Here is a 10312-nt window from a genome sequence, read left to right as displayed (position 1 = left end):
CAGTGGAAATAAACTGCTGAGTCATGAAGCTTCATTACTGCACAAACAGTTTAGTGATGGATTCACTGCTGTTACATGTCAACTCATGTTCCATTTAAAGAAAGAGTCTCTGTGTGTTGATGAACATCTGATCTGCTTCTGAAATATCAGCTGACAAATAAACATGGAGGCTGTCACTGAAAGTATCTGACAGATGGACAGATATACAGATGTGATCACTGGACTTCAGCAGAGGTTCTGCTCTGTATCAGACCACATGCTGACAAAATGTCATGATGCTTCTCTGAAATCAGAGCCAGTGATTTGCAGGCTGCAGTCAGACTGATCTCAGAGCTGTGACAAAGATCAAACTCATCAATTCTTTAGTGTTGAAATGAGACAACAAACAGTCTCAGATTAGATGTGATGGTAGGACAGTTGGACCAATGAGGACAACTGTCTCTACACATCCTGTGAGGCTGTCAGCTGTGATCCAGCTTTATTTCCTGTTGACATGAACACAACAACAACAACAGATCACAATGAGCTTGTGGCTGCTGTGATTGGCTGACTGTCCTCTGCGTCTCTGTCTTTCTGTCCGATCCTGAGGCCTGTCCCCGTTCTCCTCTCACAGCTTCAATGAGGAAAGCAGCCACTGAGAAGGTTGGAGGTTTACAGGAGACACTGGATCTTTGCTTTGATACGAACTGTGTTTAGGACAATACTGATGAAAGCAGCATGGACTGACTCCAACCCTCTACTGACCTCAGAGTCTGCAGTCCACAGTCTGGACTCTTCACAAGATCAGACAGATACTTCAGGTCTGAATCAAACAGGTTGTTTCCCCACAGGTCCAGGTGTCTCAGATGGGAGGGGTTGGACTTCAGAGCTGAGGCCAGAGAAGCACAGCTGATCTCTGACAAACTGCAGAGCCTCAAACTGAATAAAGAATAAAAGATGTGAGTTTAGGAGACAAAGTTCCTGCTTGAAAGCGTTGAGTGTTTCATCATCTGTTCAGAGCTGAAGAAGGTTGAGAATGTACAAGTTTGGAAAATGGAAACTCCAAACACCTGAACCAACAGGATGCAGCTTAAAAACAGTCAGATACTAAAAGTCAAACACAGCTCTCATTAACTTCAGTCACTATAAACATCACAGATCATAAAGCAAAGAGTGAAGAAACATTTCTTTCTGTCTTAATGTGGAATATTTGCTTTGTATGTGAAGAAATATAAAAGTCAACTGAAGGTGAAGATGAAATTGTTCCAAAGTAAAGAGTCAATTAGCAAGTGTTGGATTTTGAATCTTCATTCAATGAGTTTGAAATATGAAGCTGAACAAGATGCTCAGTGTGGATCAGCATCAAATCTCTGAGCTCAAATCTCCTTCAAAAAGTCCCACATTCACACTCAGGTTTAACAGTTTGGAAGAAAGTTTTCAAAGTGTTCACTAAGGTTTCAAATGAAATCTTTCATATTGTGTGAAATAATAGTTTGAGCCTTTGATGTTTTGAGTGTGGCTGAAGTTTGTGTTGAGAGTTTGAGAAGCTGCAGACATTCAGCACATGTGCAGTGTGTTGAATGAGACATTTCATCACATTCCAGTCATGTGTCTTTGGTCCAAAGCAAGTTCAGCTTCATCCAACACTCTCTGCTCACACATTTGAATCTGCTGTTCCAGCATTGCATTCTGGGATTCCTGGCCCCACCTTCCTGGTGGCTGTCAGCTTAGGGGGGGTCTGTGTCCCACAGTTTGTGTCCCTGTGAGAAAGACACAGTGGGACGTTGACACCCAGTGGGCTCAGTGATTGGTCGGCTGTGTGGAGCTGAGAAAGGAGCCAGGGTTTGAACTTCTCTCTCTGCTCTGTTTTCATTGGTTCCACAAATATTTGTGTCCCTGTTCAGCTCAGCAGCTGAGTGTAGCTCTATGAATGTCTTCAGGAGACACTGTGTGAAAATGTCCTCTCCGTATTTAAACCATGGTGACGTGTCCTCTCTGTGACAGCAGGCTTTTCACTGTGCCTGTGAGTGAGGCCATTGGGAGCAGCTATGAACACTTGTGCCTTCAGACCTGCTCACACGTGTTGTACAGATCAGTTCTTGTCAAACATCCTGATCTCAATGAGACTTTGTGAATAACACAAGCTCAACTCAGTCAAACTGCTGACACTGTCAATGTGGACTGTAAGAGTCAGAATCCAAATCATTTTCAAAGCTTTAAAAATCACTTTGAAAATCAGAGTCAGCACTTTCACAACTTCCTTTCAACCATTTCACACTTTGAATGTTAGAAATTCTGAAGGAGATTTGACCTAATAAATACTGAATAAAGCACAACTTTCACATCATATTCATCTCAGCACACAAGTAAACAATGGAGTCTGACCTCAGAGTCTCCAGTCCACAGTCTGGACTCTGCAGAAAACCACACAGATCCTTCACTCCTGAATCCTGCAGGTTGTTTGCACTCAGGTCCAGGTGTCTCAGATGGGAGGGGTTGGACTTCAGAGCTGAGGCCAGAGAAGCACAGCTGATCTCTGACAAACTGCAGCCCCTCAACCTGAATAAAGAATAAAAGATGTGAGTTTAGGAGACAAAGTTCCTGCTTGAAAGCGTTGAGTGTTTCATCATCTGTTCAGAGCTGAAGAAGGTTGAGAATGTACAAGTTTGGAAAATGGAAACTCCAAACACCTGAACCAACAGGATGCAGCTTAAAAACAGTCAGATACTAAAAGTCAAACACAGCTCTCATTAATATTAATGACAACATGCTGCTGCTTCAATAAAGACATAGTGACTTCAGCTCTTAAACTCTTCCAGCTCCACCAGTGGCTCCATCTATACAAACTCATGTTGTTGACATTTGTTTCAGATTCTACTAAAGATCCTAAAGTTCTGACAGAGAACAAACATGTCAGGCTGAAGTTTGGAGGAAAGTCAACAAATGATTGAGACAAAATGGAAAAGATTTTCACTTCATGTAACGGTGACGACATTTAACAAACATGCTGAGTTTTCTCTGAATATCTGAGTCACTTTGACTTTAGTCTCATCACTTTCTAGTCGTGTTGGAAGAAGAAAATACTGAATATATATTTGTTGATGTGAGTGTGGAAAAAACTTGGATGTGATTTAAAGAGTGAAGCTTTTTTCTTGTTAAATGAAGCTTTGAAATCTGTAGCTCAACATTGCTCTGCCACAGTCAGTGGACTAAACCACAGAAGAAGAAAACAGACTTTACCATGAAGATCCTCAGTGTGGATCAGTATAATATCAGTGTGATGTCTGCACTTTACTGTCAGCACAACTTTCACATCATATTCATCTCAGCACACAAGTAAACAATGGAGTCTGACCTCAGAGTCTCCAGTCCACAGTCTGGACTCTGCAGAAAACCACACAGATGATTCAGTCCTGAATCCTGCAGGTCGTTGTCACTCAGGTCCAGGTGTCTCAGATGGGAGGGGTTGTACTTCAGAGCTGAGGCCAGAGAAGCACAGCTGATCTCTGACAACCTGCAGCCCTTCAACCTGAATAAAGGATAACAGATGAAGATGAAAATCATTAATAATCCAATCAGATATGTCCTAATCAATGAGCTTCTCTCTAACATGAGCAGAGTGACTGTGTACTTCTGTTGCTGTGGATTATCATCATGTCAGCCTTCTACACACATCATCCACATGTCACCACAACATTCACACACCTGTTCATGTCAACACAGATTCCTATCAGTCAGGTCTGTCATTAGAGGATCAATATATTTAGTAGCTCAGTAGGTTTGTGCAGTTAAAATGAGAAGTCCACATGTTCACAGCTGGATCTGAAAACAACAGTCAGATGTCAGATGCAGATTAAAGGAGTTGTTGGTGTCGTCCTTCAACTCTCAGCTTCACAGCTCTGTTTGGAAACAGCTTCCAGACTTTTTCCAAACATCAGATCTGATGGTGTTGTTCATCATCATCACCTCTATGACTTTAACCAGGTGTAAAACCTGTTTGTTGAAGAGCTCTGCACCTGTTGACAGGTAGAAATGAGCAGCTGTAGCAGAAGATCTGAGCTTTTGCTGCACTTTGATCTTCATGGAGTGTGGTAAACATTTACTGACATGTATCTGTACACTGATGAATCACTGTTGCACTGTCTTCTGTAATAAGTCCTGAGGGTGGTTCTGACCTTTGACCCCAGACGCTCCAGTCATGGAGACTGTAGTTTGTCAGTGTGTGAGATCTGCTCATTGGAATTAGTTGCTCAGAGAACAGACTCCCGCTGAGCTTGTCCTCACTGCAGTTTGGTATCATAGGCTGGTGGAGGAAGGAGCAGTTCAACACATTCTATCAAGTCTCTCATGTGTAGAGTCTATTTCCTGGATCCACAACGAAAACATTCATTCAACTCAACAGAGACTGAGCACAAAGTGGTTTTCATTCATAACAGAGCTTTGAAAACTTTCCTAAACTCTGTCATCCAAAGATCTCTTCGTTCACTCCATGTTTCATTTCTCAGAGATTCAACAGTCAGATGATTGTTAAATAAAGTGGGATTTGTTAGGAAACAGCAGCTTTTTCACATCTATATCCAGTGTGTACCTGCTCTAACTCCCAAACACTGTGACTGGTCTCAGCTGCCTTCTTTTCGTAGTCATTACAACAGAGAGTCCTTTCTCCTCTCCAGAAGCTCCAGAAGAATTCATGTCCCTCACACACTCTACAGCCTCACCTTCACTGACTGATGGACCACAACATCAACCTCTGGAAGCTGAAAAACTGTCCTGTCCAACATGTCCCCATCATGACTCTGCTCCTGTCTCCCTTTAAATAAACCCTGCTCAAGTCTTTGACTTTTATTTGGAGCCATAAGGAAAATCATTTGGAATAACTGAGAACTCTGATCTGACTCCACTAAGTTATCATGAGGCCGTCTCCATTAGAAAAACATTTTTACTGTCCAGGATTTTTCTCTGACTCCAGGATATTTTTCTCCAGTTGAGCTCAGTGAACAGTGACAGCTGCTAAAGATGATCTCTCTCTGTGAGCTACCTGCTGCTGTTAGCTTCACGTCCATTAGCTGCAACATGGGCTGACTTTTACCAAAAGGTACAAATGAAACTAATGGACTGACAATATCAGAGCTGCACATATTTAAATATGAAAGGATGAAATATTTAGACGAGCATGGCAGACGACTGAATAATGATTTGTCGTCAACACAAAACTGATCGAGCACAAACACAATTAACAAACCAATAAGGTTGAATTCTTTTCAACATGATGTGATCAGAGAGATGTGATCTGTCTTTAGAAGAAATTAGAGGTGGGTGATATGGCAAAAATATCACATCACGGTTTGTTAATGGTAAAATCACGATCACGATTTTATCAGTTCATTTTTACAGTCAAGTTAATTTAGAACCAAACTATTCTCTATGTAAAAACTTAGCCCTAAAGATAAAAGAGTCACCTCTTTCCACCGTTTGCTACTTCTCTCACACAGCGTGCTTTTATCAAAGGCTTGTGTTATAGTTGGTTGTTTCTGTGTAATGTCTTTAGCCGTTGTGTTTCCATCTGAAGCGCGAACCTTCTCTGTGCAAACTTTACAAATGACAGTTGTTTGCGCTTTGTCGTTTGGAGAAAACCCAAACCAGTTCCATACGCAGTGTAACGGAATACATGTAACGGCGTTACGTATTCAGAATACAAATTATGAGTAACTGTATTCCATTACAGTTACAGTTTAAATAGATTTAGTATTCAGAATACAGTTACATTGTTCAAATCAATGGATTATGTGTTCTGAATACGTAACGGCGTTACATTCAGTTACTCCCCAACACTGTCCATACGACTGAAGTGGAGTTCTTTTTGGGGACCAACTCCAAGCTTTCACTTTCGTTGTCGGCCAAGGCTACCCGCTACACCTTGACTGAAACAGCGAGGCTAGTAAAAAAAAAAATCAGCACTGCTCATACTTCGCCATGATTGGTTGGTCATGTTCACGTGACGCAGGCTGTTAGTTGCCCATGGAAAAAAAAACCTTCTCTAATAGAGCTGCAATTAATAGAATGTGCCCTATAGACGATAATACGATCTCTCTCCTCTGGCAGATCGTCAACACTTTCTAATCCTTCACGATCTAATATCGTCATATCGCACACCCCTAGTATATGTATATTATGTGTACATAACTATACACTGCTGCACAACTGTACATACCACCATTAGAGAACCATGGCTCTATTTTTCTATTATAAATGTACACACTGCACACCTGACAGGTTATATTTTTACAACATTGTATATATTATTGTACATATTATTCTCCTCCCTGTTTTTATTTTTTTATTTGATCTTATTATTAATATTATTGTTATTTTTCTTGTCATATATATATATATATATATATATATACATTCACTCTTTATGTCTTTATACTTTGTTACACTGTATTTTGTAGAGTTGCTAAGTGCTGCCAGTTAGCTGTCAACTTGTCCTTTCCTTTCTTTTTGTGACTGTTTTACTTGCTGCTGCAACATAACAATTTCCCCCTGAGGGATGAAAAAAGTATATCTATCTATCTATCTATCTATCTATAAACCAACAGTGTGGTCCTTTAAGTCTTTGCTCCTTAACACATTTAACAAGTCAATTCAACTCAATGAGAAAAGACCACAATTTACCACACTTGTGTTAAATATCAAAACGCACACACACACACACACACACACACATACACACAAAAAGACATTACTCCTGACACTTCATTGAAATGAACTTCAAGTGTTTTTCAATTGATTGGCACAAATATTAGTTGTGAGGATCTTCTGTATATTGTTGTGATAAAAATGGACTTTGAACAACTCACACTGGACATTTTCTACACTTCATTTAGAAAACATTAGTCTGCTGACTGTGACAAATACCAGTGTGTGAGTTCTGAAGGTTTCATTGAAGTCAACAGACATTATTCATGACAACTGACTGAAATGAAGTGAAACTGAAGGAATAATTCTTAGTCTGAGAGAAGAAAAAGTCACAATATGGAACAACAACTATTTCAAATCTCATTCATTCAAGATGAATGGATTCAAGTTCTGGATGAAGATAAACCAGGTTCAGTTGTGGATTAAAGATATAAGATCTACAACAGTAACAGACAGTGAACTGACCTCAGAGTCTCCAGTCTACAGTGTGGACTCTCCAGAAAACCACACAGCAGCTTCACTCCTGAATCCTGCAGCTTGTTGTTGTTACTCAGGTCCAGGTGTCTCAGACTAGAGGACTGGGAGCTGAGAACTGAGGACAGAGCTTCACAGCTTCTCTCTGAGAGGTTACATCTGCTCAGTCTGAAGAGGAAACAATGGAGAGAAAGTCAAATAACATTTGTGTTGAAAGGACAATCAAAGGAACAAAACTCTCAGTTTGCTCTGCAGCTCACAGCAAACTAACAGACCTGCATTTGAAAACTGGGCCAAACATCAAACACAGATTTGTTGAGTGAAGCAGAAATATCAGCTCTTTATCCACCTGCTAACCCAGTGGTTCCCAAACTTTCTCTGCTGGCCTCTCCTTCCCCCTATACCCCCCCCCCCCCCGCCATCAAAAATTAAAAAAAAAAGGGAAAACAGTGTCGCAAAAATACGGGCTTTGACAGGTCGTGTTTTATGTAGTTGACGGTGGCAGTGACGTCGGTCATAACCTCATTCAGCTCGGGACTCAGGTGTTTAGACGCCAGCGCTTCGCGGTGTATCATGCAGCGCGTCCACTGCACATTGGGGGAGACGCGCTTGACGAGCGCTTGCAGCCCTCCCCGTTTCCCAGCCATAGCCTGCACCCCGTCTGTGCAGATCCCCACGCAGTCCTCCCTCCCCCCCCCTGCTATGGCACTGCGCGCCCCCCAGTTTGGGAACCACTGTGCTAACCAATGAGGAGTTTCTATATTGATGATCATCTTTCATGGGCTCTGATTCAAATCCTTTCTATTTTATTCTCAACAAGTTGGAGACATGACAGTTAAATATGACACAATCAGTAATAGCACAGTCAATGCCGTAAGTATTTGGACAGTTAGACATGATATGTTCTTTGGGCTCTCAGCACATTCACTTTAAAATATAATAATGGATACTACAGTCAATGACTGCAAAGGATTTTACTCTAAATATTAAATCTGATGAGTTTGTTTCATGTGTATTTGTCCAGTTACTTTTGAACCACTAAAAGGGCTGAATCTCCCACACAGTTCTTTCTATACTGATGTCAACCTGCTCAAATTAAAGCTGAGACTTGGCTCTTTAATGTAGGATCCATTATTTTAATTCAGATTCAATGTGATGAAGCTCAGAGCTCAGAGATGATGATAAGAAATTAAAGAAGAGAGGAATTTATTTTCCCTCCTGCTGAATAAAATAGCAGAGTCTTTATATAATGATGAATAAATCCAACTATCTATACACTTACAGAGCTTTGTTAGAGGCTTTGACAACTGGCAGCAGCTTCAGAAGAGCCTCCTCTGAAGCAGAGTATTTCTTCAGGTCAAACACGTCCAGATCTTTTTCTGATGACAGTAAGATGAAGACCAGAGCTGACCATTGAGCAGGAGAAAGTTCACCTGTGGAGAGACGTCCTGAACTCAGGGACTGTTGGATCTGCTCCACTAGAGAACGATCATTCAGTTCATTCAGACAGTGGAACAGGTTGATGCTTTGCTCTGCAGAGGGAGTCTCTTCAATCATCTTCTTAATGTACTGGACTGTTTGCTGATTGGTCTGTGAGCCACTTCCTGTCTGTGTCAGCAGACCTCGTAGGAGAGTCTGATTGGTCTGCAGTGAAAGACCCAGGAGGAAGCGGAGGAACAAGTCCAGGTGTCCATTTGGACTGTGTAAGGCCTTGTCCACAGCCCTCTGGTAGAGCTGTGTTGGATCGGGTTTGTCTGTGGACAGTTTAGACCAGTTGGAGGTTGATTGTTCTTCTGACAGCAGATTGACTTCAGACTTGATGAAGGTCAGATGGACATGAAGAGCAGCCAGAAACTCCTGAAGACTCAGATGGATGAAGCAGAACACCTTGTCCTGGTACAGTCCTCTCTCCTCTTTAAAGACCTGTGTGAACACTCCTGAGTACACTGAGGCTGCTCTGATATCGATGCCACACTCTGTCAGGTCTGATTCATAGAAGATCAGGTTTCCTTTCTGCAGCTGCTCAAAAGCCAGTTTTCCCAGAGACTCAATCATCTTCCTGGTCTCTGGACTCCAGTGTGGATCTGTCTCAGCTCCTCCATCATACTTAACATTCTTCAGTTTGGACTGAACCACCAGGAAGTGGATGTACATCTCAGTCAGGGTCTTGGGCAGCCCTCCTCCCTCTCTGGTTTCCAACACATCCTCCAGAACTGTAGCAGTGATCCAGCAGAAGACCGGGATGTGACACATGATGTGGAGGCTTCGTGAAGTCTTGATGTGGGAGATGATCCTTCTGACCTGCTCCTCTTCTCTGAACCTCTTCCTGAAGTACTCCTCCTTCTGTGGGTCAGTGAACCCTCTGACCTCTGTCACCATGTCAACACACTCAGGAGGGATCTGAATGGCTGCTGCAGGTCGTGTGGTTATCCAGAGGCGAGCAGAGGGAAGCAGTTTCCCCCTGATGAGGTTTGTCAGCAGCACATCCACTGAGGTGGACTCTGTAACATCAGTCAGGATCTCAGTGTTGTGGAAGTCCAGAGGAAGTCGACACTCATCCAGACCGTCAAAGATGAACAGAACCTGGACCTCTTCAAACCTGCAGAGTCCTGCTTCTTTGGTTTCAGTAAAGAAGTGATGAACAAGTTCCACCAAGCTGAACTTTTTCTCTTTCAGCACATTCAGTTCTCTGAATGTGAATGGAAATGTGAAGTGTATGTCCTGGTTGGCTTTGTCTTCAGCCCAGTCCAGAGTCAACTTCTGTGTTAAGACAGTTTTCCCAATGCCAGCCACTCCCTTTGTCATCACTGTTCTGATTGGTCCATCTCTTCCAGGTGAGGCTTTAAAGATGTCTTCTTGTCTGATGCTTGTTTCTGGTCTGGCTGGTTTCCTGGATGCTGTTTCAATCTGTCTGACCTCATGTTCATCATTGACCTCTCCAGTCCCTCCCTCTGTGATGTAGAGCTCTGTGTAGATCTGATTCAGAAGGGTTGGGTTTCCTGCTTTAGAGATCCCCTCAAACACACACTGGAACTTCTTCTTCAGAGTAGATTTAAGTTCATGTTGACAAACTGCAGCATCATGTCCTGAATGAACAAACAAGAAACAACATCAATGACTGATTCATAAAGAAAACATGACATGTTCATCCCCCTAAAGA

The sequence above is a fragment of the Toxotes jaculatrix genome, chromosome 12, assembly GCF_017976425.1.
Source record: "Toxotes jaculatrix isolate fToxJac2 chromosome 12, fToxJac2.pri, whole genome shotgun sequence".
Classification (NCBI taxonomy): Eukaryota; Metazoa; Chordata; class Actinopteri; family Toxotidae; genus Toxotes; species Toxotes jaculatrix.
Note: the sequence above shows the minus strand (reverse complement) of the source record.